Source organism: Molothrus ater, chromosome 10 (genome assembly GCF_012460135.2).
Source record: "Molothrus ater isolate BHLD 08-10-18 breed brown headed cowbird chromosome 10, BPBGC_Mater_1.1, whole genome shotgun sequence".
Classification (NCBI taxonomy): domain Eukaryota; kingdom Metazoa; phylum Chordata; class Aves; order Passeriformes; family Icteridae; genus Molothrus; species Molothrus ater.
This window is the reverse complement of record NC_050487.2, coordinates 12,849,489-12,870,073: the sequence shown is the minus strand read 5'-3', so window position 1 is coordinate 12,870,073 and position 20,585 is coordinate 12,849,489. Positions and strand designations below refer to the sequence as shown.

Genomic DNA, 20,585 nt, shown 5'->3' with positions numbered 1-20,585 from the left:
GTGCAGGTTTCTCAGTAATAGCCTGCCTGTTTAATGAAAGGAAGGGCTGGGAGAGAGGAGAGTTATGCCCATTTATTCCTTGGTTCCTCTGGTACAGCTGCCGAGAGAGCAACCTGAAGTGGGGTCTTTTGTGATGTGGACATCTGCCCACTGGCTCTGGAGCAGCCCACCAGTCTGTTCCAGGTAAGTCACCAGGAATCCATCCCATGGTAATGTGATGTCCCCAAGGACCTGTCCAGATTTGAACTTGTATCACAGAAGTGAAAGGTTTTCCAGCTCAGCCTTTCCCTGGGTGTACCGGTATCTGACCATTTCACAGTCTGAAAAGAAAAGCACTCCTCAGACTGTACTGATTTTATGCACCACATTCTGGAATCACTGTTTCAACTGTGCTTGCTGCACCTTCGATGCCCTCAGCACAAATGCAAGTTGTATAACAAATACAAAGATGTTCTACAACAGCTCTTGGGAGAAACCTTTGATTTTCTAGATTTTTTTTTAAGTGTACCTCCTCATACTGGCTTCTGGAAAAAGCTGCCTTGCAATTTATGAGGATAATAAATTTATACAGAACTGGCTATGGATTGGATGAGAGATCCTAGTACTTTCCTGTACTGAAATTAATATTAGAGCAGGAAAGATCTGCAAATTGTATGGGATTTTAATGTAAACAGGAAACTGAATGGCAAATGTTGTTAACATACACTGATATGAATATGGATCAATTTGGCTTGGAAAGCAGTGGAAATTCTGATTTAAGAAAAAGCTGAATTTGCCCCACAAGTTTAAGTACTGCTTTTACAGCTTTAAACCACACAACAGATGTGAAGTAAGTTGCTAGTACTTTAGGCAATGTTAATATTGCTAATGTTTAGAAATATGTTTAAAGTTCAAATTCAAAGGATGATTTCTCTTATCCTTTCATGTATTAGAGGTTCCAAATAGGGAATCAGATATTGGGAAACAGAACTTCTTCCATCTTCAGTAGCAAGGAATTCTGAGAAAGCAAAATGCAACCACCACTACTTTCAAAGTACCACACTATAATGCATGTATAGCTTCAGGTCCCACAAAGGCAAACAACCTCTTGACCTCACACTTTCATTGATGGGAAAAAGTTATTGAGCCTATATTTTACCATATTTCAGATTATTACAACATACAAAAGAAACATATCCATTGAGAAAAAAAAAGAAAAAAGAATTAATGAAATCCTAAATTCTCAATTGTTAAACCACCCACTCCACTTCTAATTGTTTTTAAATCCTGTTAGAGCTCAGTGTGGGGAACTGAAAGGCTGAACAAAAATAACTTTAAATCCACATAATGCTAGCTTCTGTCAAACGGCAAGGAGACTTTCAAATGGTAAAGCTTTTTGCATTCTCATTTGAGTATTCTGCCTGAGTGTACAAAGGAAGGGAAAATAAAAATCAAACAATAACTGAACTTTGCTGTGGTGTCCAGATTAGAACCATGTTCTGCACAGAAGTGATGGGCATGTAAGCCCTTCGTATCAGGAGATCTGTCTGGCACTCATCAGGCAGTGTTACTTGATCACAGCTGGATAAAAATGCACACCCAGGGCAAATCTGTAAACACCAGCTTAATCTGCATGGGAAAAGTTACTGTCATCTCCTCCGACAGAAAAAGCCTCCAGGACATTCCAGCAGTAACAGTCACTTCAGTTTGTTACAAATGTTGTCAGATTTAGACACAAAACCATTATAGATGTCAGAAAGCTACAACTGAAAAAAAAAGAAATGTATTGCGTTTTAGGTATTTTGGTTTAGAAAAATGAGGCAAGTCAGTAGTTTTATGATATGACCAAAGAGTGTGTGTGGAGGGATTCCTATTATACAGCACTTGCCAACAAGCTACGTTTTAGACTGCAATTCACTATTCTCTAGGACATTTAAAGAGATTTTTCTTCAGGGGAGGGATTGTAATTTGGATAATATTTTGCAGGAGTCTTCTTAGTGCATAAACTAAAACCAACTTTGTCTTTAGGATGTGCCAAAACACGCTTCTGACTTTTTATGGCTTTGAAATCAGTCATATTTGCAATTGCAAGACCAGAGCCCTTTACTCTTGTAATCAGCCCTGAAAACACCCTAAATCACTTCATCATCAGAATAGCTATAAACTAATGCAGAAAAGAAGGGCTTTAATCAATTCTGGGCAGTTTAGATAAATAATGCAGTTAGAGATCCATGGTTTGCTTGTCTTTTTCAACAGATATTCTCATTTCCTTCAGAGACAACATGAATCTACAAAAGAAAAAAAAATTAAAAAGAGGGAAACTTTCATTTAAATTTAATGTGAGCTGGACCAGACCCCAGAGTTCTCAATGTGAAAATCATAATATAACAAATTCCCACTCCGACCTTGTATCATCCCTTCTACCCTCCCATGCCCACACTCCTGCATAACAGAGATGTAGAATGACTGGTTTCTGCAATGTGTTAAATAGGAGGAAAGGGAACACTCAGAAGAAAACTAGGTATTTGGGGCTTTCTTCAACCCAAGATTAATGTCAAGAGATTTTTCTTAGCATTAGTGTCAGTGCTAGCCAGGAAAAATGATCCCATTAAACGGCCCCTCATGAATAATTCATGAGGCCCAATTTAGCGTTAGTACTGAGGGTGAGAGATAAACAGGTGATAGAGTTTGTGGGGAAACCATTGCACTTGACATGGTATTTTGGTGTTATTAATATTATTTTTTTTAATCTGTATATGTATTAGAGGAAGGAGACATAACTTGTGTATTAAGACTTGGGTTACTGTTCAACTTTGAGTTGAGGATTTATGTGATCTGTGTTTCCAAATCATTAGTGATGAGCTATTCCCCCTAAGTGCATTAAAGTAAAAAGCTCCACAGACAAGCTGGTAATTTAAGGGCTGTGTTTGGCAACAGGATTCTTCAGTGCTTTGCTGTTCTCTTCTAAGTCCATTGTGAGTATGGAAGAATAGTTACTGAATATAGCAATTAAGGGTTTTTTCCTCCCCAAATTAAAAGTTACATTTTTGCAATAATTGTGGTAGTTGAATAATTTATGTCCATTTAAATTGAATAGCATTTACCACTGATGTTTACTGAAAATCTTTTTGTGTTTAGTGTAAAAAGGTGAAAACAAAACTGGTGTAAAAGTACAGGGAGGCCTGTGAACATGAGATTATTTTTGTGGCTGTGCAAACTGTCAGACTTCAAACTACTACTAATCGACTTCTTTAAATTATAGCATGTATTGGTAGATTCCAATCAAACAGAAGTTACTAAAGATGGGGCTAGGGTTGGTTGAACCATCTCAGCTGGTCACAAAAAAGCTCCTAGTAAGGCTATAGTAAGAAGCCTTCAATTTAAGCACTGTGTCCTGCTGATTTTCATGCTTTCACGAAACCAAAAAGAAGAGAACGGAGTCGCTCAAACTCTGAGTGTTGTGCCTTTTCCATGCTGACCCTTGGAAGGCCAGGCACAATTAACATCTCTGTGTCCATGTTGTGCCAGTGTTCTGCAAACCTCTCTCATTCCCACCAGTCATGGAGAAATGACCACTAGCCACTTAATGGATTTGCTTCATTTCTCACTTTTAGTTAGAAACACCAATAGAAAGAGGAATTCTAAATCCCCAGGAGCTCTGAATACACAAAATTTGAGAGTTTACTATGCCTACTTGTGCTGAGCCTGGCAATGTGATTGTTTTCATTTTATCATACCAATTTTTGCATTCAGCCATAGGAAATCACTCTGATTTTCATGAGTAGAATTCCATTGCTACTTCCAAGTTGCAAGGAAGGCAAATGAGATCAGCATACATCCCCCTGGGTTTATTCTGATAAATATTTACTGAAGATTGAATTCTACCAAAGTGCCACTAGGATTTTGCTCTAAATAAAAATTATGTCATTGGACTTGTGGCCTCTATTGCCATGATCTGTGATCTGTCAATCCCAGATGCTCATTCCCATGCAGTGGCTACAGTTTGCATGGTTGAGCTGGTTTAATCCAAAACTAGGATGTTTCCACCAGTGAGTGATTGGCCTAGAGGCATGAAGTGACAGGACAGTACTTCAAATTTAATTTACTTAAGTGATGTTGCTGGTCTTTCTAGAGTGGTCACCTCTGTGGGACATTGGTTTTGTAAGCTAAATGCACATTTCTCAGTGTATAATAATCACTATCCCCTTAAGCCCCATAGGGCGACATAAATCTACTTAAAAAAAATTCTGTAGTGACATGTCCATGCAAATGATAGTTTAAATTCCTATAGCAAAAACAGCATCAACCTTCCAAATTTCAGTTCTTGAAAAAAAGCACCAATATATCAAGTCTGTAGTAAAAAAAGTTGTACTTTTGTAATTGTGCCTCATGAGCATTGAAAAATTTGGGCAAATAAAAATATTCTCTGTTTTGAAATTTCTCTTTTACCCTCAAGGTGGTTAAAAAATTAAAGTGAAATGCCATCTTGTGATCCAGATGTTGAGGTGAATAATAATACGGCACACAGACAACAGGTTTAAAGCATCAGGCTGAAAATGTATTAACCTGATTTTATAATTCCAAGCACCAATCAAACAGTCCTGGAGTCCCAGCTGTGGAAGATAAGGCCTCATGCCATCGACAAGGGATGGGTTTTTCCTACCTTTGCTCTTCTAGTTGCCTGGGAGATTCAGCTCACTGCTTAGCAGGAATAAGGACAGGGATAAAGGATTCCTCTCTTTGCTTGGCTTTAACGTTCCCTCCTTCTGTGAGGATCGTGATCAACTGTGGGGTTCCAAACTCAAGTTCACTTGGGGATCTACTCCATGGGTTGGTTGAGAAGCTGAAAGCATGATGAGGACACACTGCCCCATGTTCCTGCGTATACCTTTACCCTAAGGAAAAAAGGAGGAATGAGCGTGGTCAATGAGGTTGGTTGCTTCCTTCTGGTGAGTTCAAGGTCTTGTGAAAAACAAGCAGGAAAGATCCACTTTTCACTGCAAGGAGGGTCTCCCTCTCTTCTTCCCTCCTTCCCTGATTCTCTCCAGAGCTTTTCAGGCTGCTGGGAATATATTTTCTTGCTTCTCTGGTGAAGCATTATTCCCAATGCATGGAAGAATGGCATTCTGACACACTGGCATTTGGGCATACCTTTCTCTTCTGTAGGATGACTGTGTAGCCAGGTAGAACAAAATTTGTGTAAATATGTATTTGATTCTTTGGATAGTTGATAGCTATGTAAATTGTATCCTCTATGTCTTTTCTCAGGGATAAAAATGATGTAATTTTACAAGTTTGGGAGTATCTATGTTTTCTGTTGCATTTGAGGTGCTATGTAAACATTATTCTGTAAAAATGCTTCTACCTTGGATTATACTTGGCACCAATTTACATTGTAATATTACTGACACTGCCATTTAATTTGCCTGCTTGCTATGGTCTAAGTGTAGGTAATTTACAAACCTTTAACAATGTTCAGCTTTCCTAAATGGTAGGGAGAACTGCAATTACACTTAAAATGCACTGGTGCACTATGTGTCAGCAAAAAAGGACCTACAAAAGACATAATTACAATGTAATTGCCCACAAGTTCATGAAGTAAACATACATTATTAGAAGGCACTCATCTATTCAATTTAAGTGACATTACAGATAACACATTGCATAAATAGGAAGCCATTTTGTGACTAGTTAGTATAATAATAGGAGTTGAAATTAAAATGTGGTATATGTATTCCTAAAAGCACTTCAAGCTTAGCATCTGCTCTATAGTGCCTTGCATTATGCTCCATTTCCAGTTTTAAGCATTTGAATATTCTCTAAGGATATACACCAATAAACAATCACAGTACAAGGTATCTCCTTTAAAAAAAGTTTCAAATAAATATTTAGGCTGCCTAAGGTGATTCTTATCCAAGAAAAAACATCAGAAGAAGAAAATGGTTAAAGGCAACAAGGAAAAATTCCAGGAGTTTTTTGGGTTTTTTGTGATGAGCAGAAATGTTCAAAACTATACAAAATTTAAGCTCTATTTCAGTTTTGGTCAATTGATGAAACCTGGGTATTTATGGGGATCATGGTTCTCCCACATCACACCAGAAGGAGGAACTAAGGTGTCTGAAAACTTTTATCCTAATTGCACATTTTAAAGGATTTGTCCTTGTACCTTTTTAATGAACAGCAGCTGAATATATATATAGATTAGATCTGGACACTGGAAGTTGATGATCCCTCTGGATCCCATTCCCTCTGGACTGTCCTCTTGTTTCTAGAATAGGATTTGCAAGAATTCAGAGCAAATAACTGGCTTATTCTCACAAAACCTCTGGAACACCCATTCCTCACATGATAGCACCATAACTTCCTGAATACTTTTGCTGGTTTTCCCGCTTGCTAACAAAATAATGTATTTATCCTGAGTTCCCAGTCCTTGGAGAAGGGTCAGGCTCCATCTCAGCAAAGAAGTAGAGCCAGAATTATGAAACTGGGGCCTGTAAAGTTACCAAAAGCAATGATCTCCCCTTAGATTATGCATGTGCTGTTAAGGACCTAATTAAATTGAGTGTAAAAAACTCAAGTTAAAAAAAATCTTTACTGTTAAGCTCTTATGTACTGTGCTCTCCCACTGAAAAACACAGCTCAGTTTGAAAGCCTGGCAAATATCTTAGGGCTTTTGGAGCCCCATATTTAATGTTTGCTTTTTTTGTGTGACCTTACAAGAAGTCTGACACAGTGTTGATCCAGAGTAGATTGTTTTCTTTTAATTTGCTTATAACAATCTTCTTTGCCAACTTTTACAAACAATGATATCATAGATTTTTACTTGGGATTCCACACTGTTGAACACACTCAAATTTTTTTTCTCTTTTACCTCTTTCATAAGATTAATATCATAGTGAATTGCAAACTTGTTAAGTATTTCCTTTTGGAAAACATTGTCTGATACTTGATATTGTACCAGGACTTAACCTAAATTATTTTAATTCCTTGTACCTGCTGTGTAGTTAGATGAGATCAACTAGACAGACCTTTCCCATTGGTTAAAGGTCAAAAATAGCCTAAAGACATGTTGTTTACAGCACATCATATTGAGAAATATACTTTTCATAGAAAGTATAACCATATTTTCATTAACAGTGATAAAAAAGCTTAAACTGCTCTGTGGATAAAACTACAGAGAATTATTTTTAATCACAAATCTATTTTTAAAGAAATGTAGAGGAAAAAAATTCATCAGATAATATTCTCATTATTATTTTTCCAAATTATTACACATTATGTAAAATGTTGTTCTATTTTTCCAGTATTTTAGTGCATTTGAGAAACTCCAGACACTTCAAAGTAAGAGTCATATTCTGTTGACATTTATATAACTATAAATAACATTAGTGCGGTCTGCCCTCTGCAAAATTGTAAAGGAGTCCCTTATGGATGAAGTTATAACTGATATTGTTGGGTTTTTTGCTTTTAATTATTGTTAGATGACAAGATGGAAACTAATCAGTTTATTTAAATTTTTCAAATTATTTCATCCTTCCAAAAAAGACTCAAATTATTAGCAAATTTTTAATGCTTTTGCAAAGTTGGATTTTTTTAATGTTTTGTGATCTTTTTTAACAGAACTAAATGAAAAACAAATTAAGTCCATCTTTGCAAAGAGTATGAGCTATGAATTTTCAAGAAGTCAAGTTCAAAAAAAAGACCAAAATTAAGATATGTAGAGGCTGAGTTGGGATTGTGTTGGATGATAGCTTGAATTTTACACTCATCTATAGTAATTGAGATTCAGTGGTCACCAAAATGTTCATATCATCATATTTTAAGGCACTGATATTTCTTTTTATTTTTCTTAGGAAAAACTTCAAGATTCTTTGTTAATTAGTATATACTTACCAAAAATGCACAGCAAGAACTTAAGCACTTGAGTTTATATTTAGTATACAGAGTTTCATAGGAAAAGATTTATTTCTATGATATTTTCTACTAAAGAGAGACAGTACAACTTTTTCATCACTTACCCTGGACCTCAGAATCTCAGTATTTCACTACAAAATGGTATATAAGGAACTACTAATAAACAATTGCAAGTTTTCTTGAAGTACTTAGGCTGGAAAATCCCTTTTTTATTGAGCTGAAATATTTAACATGTTTGCTGAAAAATTCAAAGCAAGCCAGGAATGATTTGTATTTCAGAATTCTTGTTCATTGGTAGGTGGCTGCTTAGTTAAGTTGGCCTTTCTTTCTTATGGGAGAATGAAGAAAGATTCCAGACTTGGATGTAACCATTAGTTCTTCAAAACTGGGGATTTTATAAACCTTCATTTAAGGAGGGTACTTATATTACTAGAGTTTATAGAAACAATGGAAGGTGTTCCCATGCCATGTGATTTGAAGGGACCTGGATTTAGAAGCCTACATTCCCTCTATAGCTGGGGTAGACACAAAGATCTCCAGGAAAAGGTTCATCAAAGTTAAATAATTACAGGGTTTCTTTACAGTGAAAAGGGCAAGAATGCACCATGTCACACAGTGCATTGCTAACAGACCAACAGTTATTTGTGAAAAATATGAATAATGTGAATATTTTGTATTATGTAGTAGATGGCAAGACAATGATGGGTTTGTCAGAGTAAAAACAAAGCAACCCTATAAAGTCCAAATGCCATTTCTGAAGTAAAAATGGACATGAGTTTTCAAAACATAGAGACATTGTCGTGTGGTGTTGACATCCTCCCAAGAGTCCTATCTGTCCACACAAGTCATGCCTGAGAAGAGGGAATAATATTTTTGAGCTTATAAAGCTTGACACTGTCAGAAAACTAAAGAGGGAAGATCTGGTAATTCTGTAATTTACAACATTAGTTAATTGAAGCACTGAAGAGGAGGAAAAAAACCCACAAAATTATGATGAAGAATAACTTTCAGATATTAGTGCTGGCAATTTGCCTCTTAGGTGAAATTCCCAGAGTTTTCATTAAAGATTTGTGCTCCAGCTTTGTATTTGTCTGAGTGGTACTATCAAGTCCAGTGATATCCAACCAACTACTTGACAAAACATATCTTGATGTTGACTTTTGAGATGCTTTGGCAAATCATGATTTGCTAACGTTTTGATTCATTTGTTGGTACTGGAAACTACATTTTTTCTAGATGGGAAAGGAAAGTCATTCGTACTGTCAGATACCTTAGCATTTTTGAATATTCTTGATGATACCTTAAATTCATAACTGTGCTTCATCATTTTTGGTTTAACTTTTTCAATAATTGTTTTCCAAAAAAAATTGGTACATATTTTAAAAGAGTACTTCAATGAAATGAGTGTATCTTGAAAATTTAACAGGTGGAGAGTATATGGCTAATATGGACAGCAGAGTCCATGTTTGTATTTTATATGACAAGAGCACTAACTTGGTAATTAAGTAAATATTGTAATAAGTATGGCTCTGATATCCACTTGAAGGTTATAACTCCCCAGGGAACAGATGCTTAATTTGCGGCCGTGATAATAACAACCTAATGAACCTCCCATCTTTCTGGATAGCTTAATAAACTTCAAAGAAAACAAAACAAGAATCTATGAGTAAAAGTACATCCTTAGCTTTTCATTAAGCAAAATGAGCATGAGTCAAGGCCCAGCATGGCTTCCAAAGTTAAAGCTACCAGCTACAAAGCAAATGTATGCAGAGAAATGTACAACAAAAGACATAGCTTTTAAACCTCCAGTTGAGTTTCCATAAATGTTGCTTACAAAAGCTACCATTCTCTATGTTAACAAAAAGTTGTGGATATGTTCTTCACTAAATCCTCTTTTCTCATATAATCCACCTTGTGCACTTTATCTCAAGTGTGTTTTATCTGATCTAATCCTGGGCTCATTCATTCTCAGATAGAAGCAACAGGATTATTTCACACTTAAACTAGGCCCAATCTTTCTGTGGGTCCATAAGAGGACACCTGGGTAATGAGAAATTATCTGTGGAACAAAAGATTAAGCAGGTGCTGGGGGAAAAGATGTTCTTTAAAATACAGCAATTTTTAAGGAAAAGATAAAACATTTTTATTCAGAAAAAAATGTTCAGAGGAGGCACTACATTTTTTAAAGAAATGAGATTACACCATTAAAACCAGTGTTACTTGGCACAAGTTTTATTAGGGAAAAAAAATCTTTTTCAGTTGTCCTAAAATGACATAGATTTCCCCGGAAATCTAGTCTGGATTTTAATGGATGTAAAGTGGGCAGTACACGGATATATCAGAACATATGTTTTAACCAGGTCAGACAGAGGTCAGTCATACCCAGTCACAGCTTCTTCCTTGTTCTACCAGAACTTATTTTAGCACACTTACAGTTAGGAGGAGGAAGAGGAGGAGGAGGGAAGCTTCATGGCTCAGTAAATTAACTCAGTAAATTAATTAAAGATTTTTTTCTTTGCAGTACTGGGCAAGACAATTCAGGCACAAAAATAAAACCCTCTGCTCCACCCCCAACCCCCTAACACAGGGACATGGATTAGTACAAACCAGTTCAGTCTCCTTTGCTTGACTTAACCCTATCTGTAGCTATATCTATATATCAATCTTTTTTCAGCCCCATTAGCTTTTAGAAACCACAGGATCACTTCAAATCCTGTCTTCCATCTGTTTCCAGTGTATATCAGCCTCTTGATGTGAAGGTGTGAAGGCAGAGGAAAAATTTACTGGTTTAAAACAGCAGAGCAGTTCCTCAGAAGTCATAAACTGATAAAATAAATAATTATTTCCCTATCTTTCTCTCCTTCCCTGTTGTCATCAGCCTCCTCATGGACCATTGTACAACAGCAAAGATTTCATCCCTTAATTCCACAAGCCCAGTGGGACCATGGACTGATGACTTGACTTTCTGCCTGGTGGTCTTTCGAGTTTTTTTCTCTCCAAAGAAATACAACAGAAGCACAGTATGTAAATAGTTTCACAGGATTGAAATGAATACATTATTGAATTACTACGCTAGGGACTGAAAACAGATATATAGTGGGAAAAAAAAAAAAAAGGAAAAACAAGAGTGGAAGTTATCTATATCCTCAGGACTCAGGATGCAGACTAATCTGCCCTACTGGCTAATAAGGAAGAAATGTCCAGTGGGTTCTCATACAGCTGCATGGTAGGTTTATTTCTTTTTCCTTTTGTAATATATAGTGCTACATTATGTTGTTTACAGAACAAAAGATTAAATGGTCAACAGATGCAGGAATTTTATGGTCTGTGTCTTGCTTTTTTTCCCAATGAGTATTTGGCAGTACATAAACAGTTCCTTTTACTTTCAGTAAGGCAAGCTTTCCTCACCATCTTGGTGTCCCCAGTTCCTTCCAGCTGGTGGGACAATCCCCGTGCACTGACCAAAAGGGTGGAGGCTCAAAAAAGACAGTAAATAAGTTAAATATCCAAATCTACAGTTAATAGTGTTTTCAGAAATAACTAAACATGGAGCAGCAATTCTCTGTCACGTGCAGGAATTCCTCTAACCAGGGGCACATCTAGATTGATTTGATTAGTTATCTTCCTCGAAACTGGGAGCACTAATTCAGCACCTGCTGCTTAGGGTTATTTAACTCAGGATGTGTTTTCCAGGACACTTGCAGAAAAATATCATAACCATTTTTTGACTTGTCATCCAACAGCATTCTACTGAAATACAAGCAAAGTCAGGCCCATTAACTAGGTAAGATGAAATTTAAAATTAAATTAATATGTACAATTGCATATAAATTTCAAAATTTTATATATAAAAGTTAATAAGGCCCATTAAATGTCAGCAGCCTTTGAAGATATCATAACTTTTAAAAATGTATGTTAAAGCAAGTTCTTGCTTTTGCCTATCTCACAGTAGTACATATAAATCAATATAAAGTACATTTATTAAACTTACGTATGTGGGTATTTCCACTTCTTTGTTATAAAATGTCACTTTTAACAGAGCTGTGCTCTTGACCAACCCTAATTTGTTTATAGAAGATATGTGGCTGTAAAACTTTAGGCACAAAAACAAACAGCCCCTCTCTATGGTGGGGGGTTGGAATAGGTGAACTTTAAGTTCCCTCCCAATGTAAACCATTCTATCATTCTGTGATGTGACATTCAAGGAAAACAGCTTTCTGGGTTCCAAAAGTACAGTTATTGGACAGGGACAGGAATCATAAGATATTTCATGGAACAAATATCACCCTTAAGTACTTGAGACTCAACATGGAAAAAAGACCTGTTTCTTAAGGACTGTAATTTGTGCACCAGTTGCTTTTCTCTTTTATCTGAATAATGCAATAAAACCGTGGCTATTTCTTTTGGAAGAATACAACTATATTAAAGCTAATCAGCCTTTACAGTCTAGTTGGAGAACAAAATCTTTTGATCTTTTGAAAGAGTATTTTGGAACAATCATGACAAAATATACTAAACTGATATTGTCATATCTAATTTTTGATTAGTTAAAAATTATTTGCTCTTTCTTTCTCTATAATGCTCTTCCAAGTATGCAAGTTCAAACAAGTTATTGCAGTTTCAATGTGAAGTTTAAGAACTAAAAAAATTGCTTGCAAAGTGATGTATGAATAAATAAGACAGAGCTGGTCTTATTTGTATTTATATATATATATTTGTATTATGTATGTATATATGTATAATAATATACAATTATATGCTATAATCTATTTATATTTATATTATGCTACATGCTCTTCTGACCAGTAGATAGTGGTAATTATCTGTGCATAGGTACATGTATGAGAAAGGGAGAACAGATGTCCATGATTATGTAAGTTATGGTAATTAATAGTACATAAATGAAACAAGTTTGTTTTTGTTGATGTGTCACTTGCACACTGCTCCTCTTGAGCATTGGGTTACATCCTGTACACGATCGCCTTATTGTCTACTGTCATAAAAATTCCAGTTCTGTTTCTGAGCAGTCACAGAATGGGACTTGCCAGCTGTCATGGAAAATGTATTCAGTTTCATTTCCACTTAATTTATCTAATCTTAATTCTATTATTATTTTATTACAATTATTTAAGTGCTTGGGGCAACAATCTAAAGTAAAAACAAATAAACAGTAGGAGTTCCAGATAATTTGTAAGTGATCTGAAAGGTCTAATGGAAACAACATCATTATTGCAGTTTTATTTTTTGAAAGGTTAATATTATAGAAGCTTCATCATTGCTGCTATAGTTAACAGTCTGTCAACACTGACACGTTAAGTTTCTGCTTCACAAGATTAAAGGCTAAACTATAAAAACTCACCCTGGACAGGGAAAAAAGAAGTTGTGAAATAGTGTTTAGATATTCAAAAACCCTGTAACTACAAGCCTCACATCACCTTCATTTTCAGCACTGTCTACTTGAAGACAGTGGAAGAGCATCCAAGCCCGTGATTAAGTCCATTTCTCTTCTGCTAAACACTTTCACACAGAGGCCCCTGCCAGCTGCCATGGCTGTAATGAAATCTAACCACACACAAAGATCCACATTCCTTGGTGTCTTTCATCAACATTGAGGTGAAGTTGGTGGTTTGTCATCCTGGCCTTGGCTGATCATCTCCTCTCACCCTCTTCAGCAAAAACCGTGAGTAGCTGCATTCAATTCCTCTGTCTCCCAGTCTAAACATGGAGTTTTTGGGTTTGTGCTTAACCACAACCCTTTGCTTCTGTTTAATTGCTGAGCCCACTCACAGTTGCTGTCACAGAGTCTGTGTGAGCCCAGAGTCCTCACTGCTACTCATTATACTTCTCCATCACCTTTGTTGCCTTGCCTAAATCCTCCGCATAGCATGGCTGGTTTAGGGTGCCTTGCAGAAAAATTTATTTTCTCTTTTTTTTCTTTCTAATGCAATGAGCCATTTATTTATGATGTCCCAATCTCATTTAAATATCTTTTTTTCTCTTCTTTTTGTACTCATCATTTAGATGGTATGGTACATGTCTCATTCTGTCTGTGCAATAAAAATGCATAATAGAAATACATAAGGAAGGTGATAACTCACTCAAAAATAAGAAATTATTAATGCACAATTTTAAGCTTATTCTAGAAATTTCTGTTAAGTATGAAACTAGTAAATTAAGTATTCTAATGGTCCCATAGTGACATGATGGTTTAATTTATTCCACTGTGTAACAAGAAATTTTATTTGACTAAGAAAATGCAGTAAAATATCCTGAGCCTCATCTAGTCATCACTGAATATGATGCAAGGTTTTCCAGTGGTAAAATGTAAGGGGAATCATCATGAATGGCTGAATCTGAGGCAATAAGAATTCAAAAGGAAGGTTTTGAATGACATCTCAGCTTCTAACTTCTGGAATTTTCAACAGCATTTAGCATTTCTTTAAAAGAAATTTTGATTTAACTGGATATAAGCAGCTGCAGATAGCATTACTTATCTAAGATGATTCTTCTCTTTATCTGAAAGGAGACATAGGAAAGAAAGGCAAAATTCCAGAGTGATGACTCCATAAATGGTTTATTTAGAAACTGAAACTTGACTTTGTTTTCTAGCAGAAACCAAATGTGTTAGTTTGATTTGGATACAGTATATTGACAAAGGGTGGGTTGTTTCTTTTTTTCATCTAACCCTGGTCGCAGAGATAGAGAAAAAATAATCTGTCCTGAGAGTAAACAATGATCCAAACTCTTTGTTTGCTTGAAATGGCTGACCTTGCTAGGAAGAGGTATCTGCAGACACGATGGTGCCTCCAGAAGGAGTGATGGAATCCTGGCAAGGCACTGGATGCCTGTGCGAGCTCTGGCAAGGCTCCGTTCAGCCCTGACCCAGAAGATGTGCAGCCCTGGGGTGCCTGGGCAAGTCTGCTCTGCACAGCCTGGCCTGCATCTCCTCCTGCTGAACTGCCTCTGAGGGGAACTGATATTGCCTCTCCAGGGGGAGCAGGAAAACGCACGATGAGCCAAGTTCTGATGAGCCAAAATCCCATGAGCCAAAATCCCATGAGCCAAAATCCGTGCCCCCTGTAGTGGCTGATGGCCACCCTGCCCACAGGCCGGAGCTCTCATGTCCGGCCCTCTTCTGACGATGGACTCCTCGTCTCCTCCTCTGGTTGGCGTGAGAAAGCTCTGAGGCTGTGACACAGAAATCACCTTCTAGCTTGCTATTAAGAAAGTTTGGCAAATTGACTGCTGCTAAAATAAGAGCTATGAAAGTTCCATCTGCAGTTCAGTCACACGGGGCAAATCTCACAGGCCTTACGCAGCCGGAACACCCATGGAGCGCGCTCAGCAGGAGCTGACCCGCAGGATAATAGGGATGCATACTGAATGAATTGGAAGTAACACCTGGCCTTTGTCTGGAAAATTACCATTTTTTTAGGCCAGTCTTCAAAGCTGAACATTTCTTTAGGACTCTGGAGCCATTGAGGAGGCAGACAAAAGGAAGAGAGTCATGGAGAGACATGTAAAAGCTGTAGGCCCAGCAGAAAGGGTGAGAGGGTATGCGAGAAGGCTGAGGGAACAGAAGTTAAACCTCAGCATAAAATTCCAGTTCTTCCCATGCGGATCAGTTTTTCCAAGGGTGAAAGGAAAATGAATTTTCCGATGCATCTAAGTGATTTCATTACACAATTATGTGCTTGCCTAAACTTCAGCAACATACTCTTACCCATCCTTGCAAGTAATCAGTTTTTGGTCTGTGCTTTACAACATATACTTAGTTTAAACATAAAATACATTAATGTCTGTGTATGCAAAGAGACACTCACCAAACTCTGTGCCCTGCCTCTCATTACAGAGGGAATGCATCTTTTCTGGGCAAACGTACATACTATAGAGGAATAATGCTCTACCTTTAGGAACAGCCAACATCTATTTACTACATAAATCTGATTGAGGGAAAATGCCACTCTTCTACACTGGCATCCAAGCTTCCAAACAAATGCTCAACTCACTGCATTCCAGTGCAAAAGAAACCATTGCACAACTGGAGGGGAATATGCAGAATACTGGGTAGTTACATTCTCACAGATATCTCCCTCTAGTCTGAGACTGATCCAAGCATAACATAAGTAGGTTGAAGCTGGTAGAACTACCCAAATGCTTAAAATTTCACACTTTCTCAAATGTTTACTTTTCTGGATCAGACTCTCGTGAATAATTGTGCCTGGAGCTTCTTGGACTATTTTTTGGGGAGGGATGTGATCAGGTCATAAAAATGAGAATTCCAACTTTATAGGGACTTAGCAGTCACAAACTGCAAGCTGATCATCAGCCTAATTGCATGTCATCCTCCCCTAAATCAGATTAGTCACAAATGCTTATCAACTGAGCCCTAAAATCCTGATATAGCTTGAAAACATACAAGTTTTTCTGAAGGTTATCTTGGAGACCCAATAAAAAGAAACCAAACATGGCAGCTTTGAAAATATCTGGTGACAGTGCCTAACAGCCAAGAGGAATCAGGGAGAATTGCTATGTAAAGCTACAATCTTTTCAAAAACAAGCCAGTTAGATGACTTCCAGATCTGGAATCTGCTGTCATTGCCAGCAGCCACCCTCAATATTTTTGCCTTGTTTTGTCTTTGCAAGCTCACAGCTTTGTGACAGCTATTAGTATTTTGAGTAAATTATGCAGCTTTGATTTGCATAGGCATCTGCTGGTGGTACCAGACCTGCCCAGCCTGAGCAGTTCTGTGCAGTCTGGTGTGAGCTGTAGAGGTTACATCAGCCTCCAGGTTGGACCATTAGTCTCAGAAAACCTCTGCAAGCATTTCATGGATGACAGGACACTACTGTCCCAGGAGAGCAAGCCTATGCATGGGTGTTTACTCAACTCTGTATGATATTCTTTAGTTTGGTGCAAAGCAAGGAGCCAAAGCCATCATTTTTCAGCATCCCAGTGATATACTGGTAAATCTGGCAGCTATTTCAGATTTTTTCAACCAATATTGTAATAACAGCTGCACGTTACACCTTTGTAGAGATACTTCTTGAGAAACAAAGCATATAGTATGGAGCTAATAACAGGTTCAGTACAGCTGTACAGTACAACTTGGTTGAGCAAAATATTTCTGGTTTACGTTTCTTTTCCTCTGCCTCTTCCACTACCAGAATTGATTTTCCCCCATATTGTCTCTAGGTCCAAAATTAAAGGAGCAGATCTATTTATTTTCTGAGCACCTGTTTCCTGTTTTGAAATGTAGGGTAATTGATAGTGTATTTTTACTTCTAGAACACAAATAAGGTTGCTTATATCTGCAGAACAATATCAAATGTCAGAACTTGGTATACTTATTCTCTAGTTATCCAGCTGACTTTCTGTATTTATTGGATTTTTAGTACAGTATATGGCATTGTAATCAATGCACTATCAACAAAAGCACTTGTATCACACACTATTTATTTAATTTACTACACCGACTCTAATTTAGTAAATTTAATTCATACATTGTGTTTTCCTGGCTCATTCAGATACATTATTCAGAAACAACTTAGCAAACCACTCTAAGTTATGTCAGGGGCCTTGCTTTTAGGCTGTTGATCATTAACCTGTTCTTTACTGAAAACCTTGCTTGCTGCACATTTTGGGTGGTAACTTGTGAAGTTTGGCCATAGTTCTGCAGCATTTTTAATGTCTACTGAAGTCATAACACAAGAAGCATTTTACTGTAAACTGAAGGCACCATATATTCTAAATCTCCAACATTTTTAGAACCAATTTTATCAAAACAATCTGATTGCTACTCTTTTGCACATAGGATTCTCCCAAGCAGTCTCATATTACAGGCATAAAACACTGATAAGCATTTTAGCTCCAGCAGACTAGCTGCAGCTGTGTCACATTTGTGTTTCCTTATTTTATATGTGCCAGTTATCTAGATTAAAGTTGGAATAGCATAGCACTCCACTAGATGACAGGCTTGGTTTAAAGCCAGGCCACTTACTGATGTTTATCAAACAATTTTCAGCTACATACAGTAGCACAATTCAAAAACCTGAGAAGACCCTAAATTATCAGGCATGCCATGAGAGGTCATTTTGGTTTTGGATGGAAGGTTAAAACATTACCCTAACAAATACATGGAGTCTCCCTAGTCAGGGGCATCAGTGAAATAATCTGATTTCATTTTTCCACCCAGTTTTGAATGAATGCATGACCCTTATGGTTCTGAACAATCTCACCCAATCATTTGGAACCAGAGATGGAAAACATGTCAAATCAGTGGCCCACAAACTGCTTTCAATAGCTCATTTTTCTGTTCTTTGTTCTTATGCTCATTCAGTCTTTGTTTGCTTGGTTGTAGTTTCTAAGCTATTAATGACCAATTCAACTCCATGGGCTACCATCTGTCAATGGTGAATTAACTTACAGCCCTATTAGATACAAGTTCAGCTTGAGCTTCCCTTTACCTAAACCTGTACTTTAGACCATCACAGGTACTTGCAGGAAGAGCATGACTGCTGATTCTGATACATCCTAAGAGAGGAGGCCTCTTGAGGGGCAGAGGGCAAGGTTTTCCTGGGTGCTGATGACTGTTGGGACTGATACCATGACTGGCCTTCTGGGTAGGCTGTGATAGGAAGGAAAACCTGGTTTGAATATCCAATGCTAACATTACCTGCTCCAAGGAATTTCTTTAAAGCTAGATTACTTTCTGCATTAGGAACCAAATTGAAGTAAATTATGTGGAAGGTAGACTGGAACTATGTTCTGAACTTACAGGTCAGTCTGTTGCTGCTGTGGAAAAAAAAAATCAAGAACTCTGTGCTGTACAGAGAAACAAGTCAGCAGCCTGACTTCATCACTGCCATCTCTGTCCCAGCTTGGGATGCCTATACTGACCCAAGTTGTGCTTACAGAGGATTCCTTGCACATTGAAGAGTGACAGTGAACTTGTGTTAACTTCAGAGAGAAATGAGGCTCATTGCCTGGTCCTTCTGAGGGAGAGGAATGGCTGCTCACTTGCTTTGCCAACACCATGACTTGAGCAAGAAATCTCTGATTTAGCAACCCCAACACCTCTTCACTACTTTTGACCAAAACACCTCTTCTATTATACAGTAGTTTATAATAAACAAGCTATAATCAACAGTAAAACCAGCTAGCACTTGGCAAAATTCCATAAATGAACAGAGTTAAGAAATTCCAGGTAACTTGAGCATCTGTAGCAATAACTTTACAATAGAAACCTTTCTGAGATAAAAGCAAACAAGCAAAATACACCCTGATGCTCCGAAAGGTTAAAGAGCTAATGGTATGGTCCTTGCAAATTCTGGTTCATTCATTATTCTCTTCTCAGTAAAACCAGTAAAACTTATCCTTTAGGCTTATGTTGTATGCATTTATATTTTGATATTGAGTAAAAATATCCTACACATTCCCTTAAAAATATCTCTCTGTGTTTTAATATTACAGGATCTGATTTTTCATATTCTGGAGTCAGTGGAAATTTTCCCACTGTTACCAGTGAGAGCAGAATCTGGCTTCTAATTTTTAGAGGATTGAAACTATCCTTAAAACCGCATATGCTGTACTCCCTACTTTCTTTGATGACTTCTAACATTCTTTTGATGTGGACTCCAAAATAAACCATTTTCTTCTTTGGATATATGTGCTGAAAAAGATGCAAAGCATTGAATAGCAGAGTAAAATATTTTGTGTTTCAGGCCACAATCACATTTAAACCAGAAGCTGCTAATAGTTAGTTGTTAGTTAAAAGAGAAGAAAATATAAAAGAATAAAAATACTGGGCAAATCTAAATCTCTTCAAACTCATGGAAATACCATACAGTTTGGTGTAGGCACATGTGATATTGTACTGACACAGCATAAAAATGTCACATGCCCTGGTGTCTGTCTCTGATCATGAGCTGGATATTCAAGCAAAGGTCTTGTGAGCATCCTGATTCTGCTTCTCTGCACTATGCTGAGAGTGTACTTAAGCAAAATGGTTAGATAGGAGGGTAAATGTCATTTATAAACACAGAAGCCCAGTGCTCTGACATGCTGATGGTGGAGGGTGGGGTAGAAGCAGATCAGGATTAGATTCACTTAGCAATTACTTTCTCAATGTTATGATGAGAATAAACTCTGATGAACTCAGATGAAGTTAAAAAATATATCCTGTGGCTAGAGAATTGTGAAAGATGCCCGGCGGTCCCACATGACACTGAGATGTCATAGTTCTGATTGACTTCATGGAATATATTTGATGGAAAAGAATGCAATCATATTGTTAAATGTAGTAGTCTGGAAAAACACTTCAATGTTAAAATAATATGTGTAATGTAAAATCTGAGAAAGAGTAGAATAGGATATAATTGAGTAGAACAGAACAGAGTCCTTTCAGAGCTTGGGGTTTTGACTGCAGCTCTGAAATGAATTGAATTTTCTTCTATCTGTTTTTTTCTTAGTGATTAATTATTATCAGATATTCTTTAAGAGCTGTGACATCTGTTAAATGTAATTACTTTCTCTTCCATATGTAAGTCAAGGTCTTTCTTTAAAAAAAAAGGAAGAGGCAGTTTATACTTAAATTAAGTGTTTTTATCTGCAATTTGCAAGTTAAGGTGTATGTAAAGCCTGTGGCTATACTAAAGGCTCAGTTGTGCCTCCTAGGCACAGCGTTAATTAA

At 37.1% G+C, this 20,585-nt stretch overlaps 1 long non-coding RNA gene across 1 annotated transcript in view; it reads left to right on the top strand.

The window, feature by feature from the left end:
* Nucleotides 1–13,538, top strand: part of LOC118690293 (uncharacterized) — a 40,408-nt gene extending 26,870 nt beyond the window's left edge. The window contains exons 6-8 of the long non-coding RNA XR_004980757.2: nt 10,772–10,913; nt 11,637–11,677; nt 13,422–13,538. This is a non-coding gene — a long non-coding RNA (uncharacterized LOC118690293). The remainder of the gene's footprint in view (nt 1–10,771; nt 10,914–11,636; nt 11,678–13,421) is intronic.
* The last annotated feature ends 7,047 nt before the right edge of the window (nt 13,539–20,585 follow it).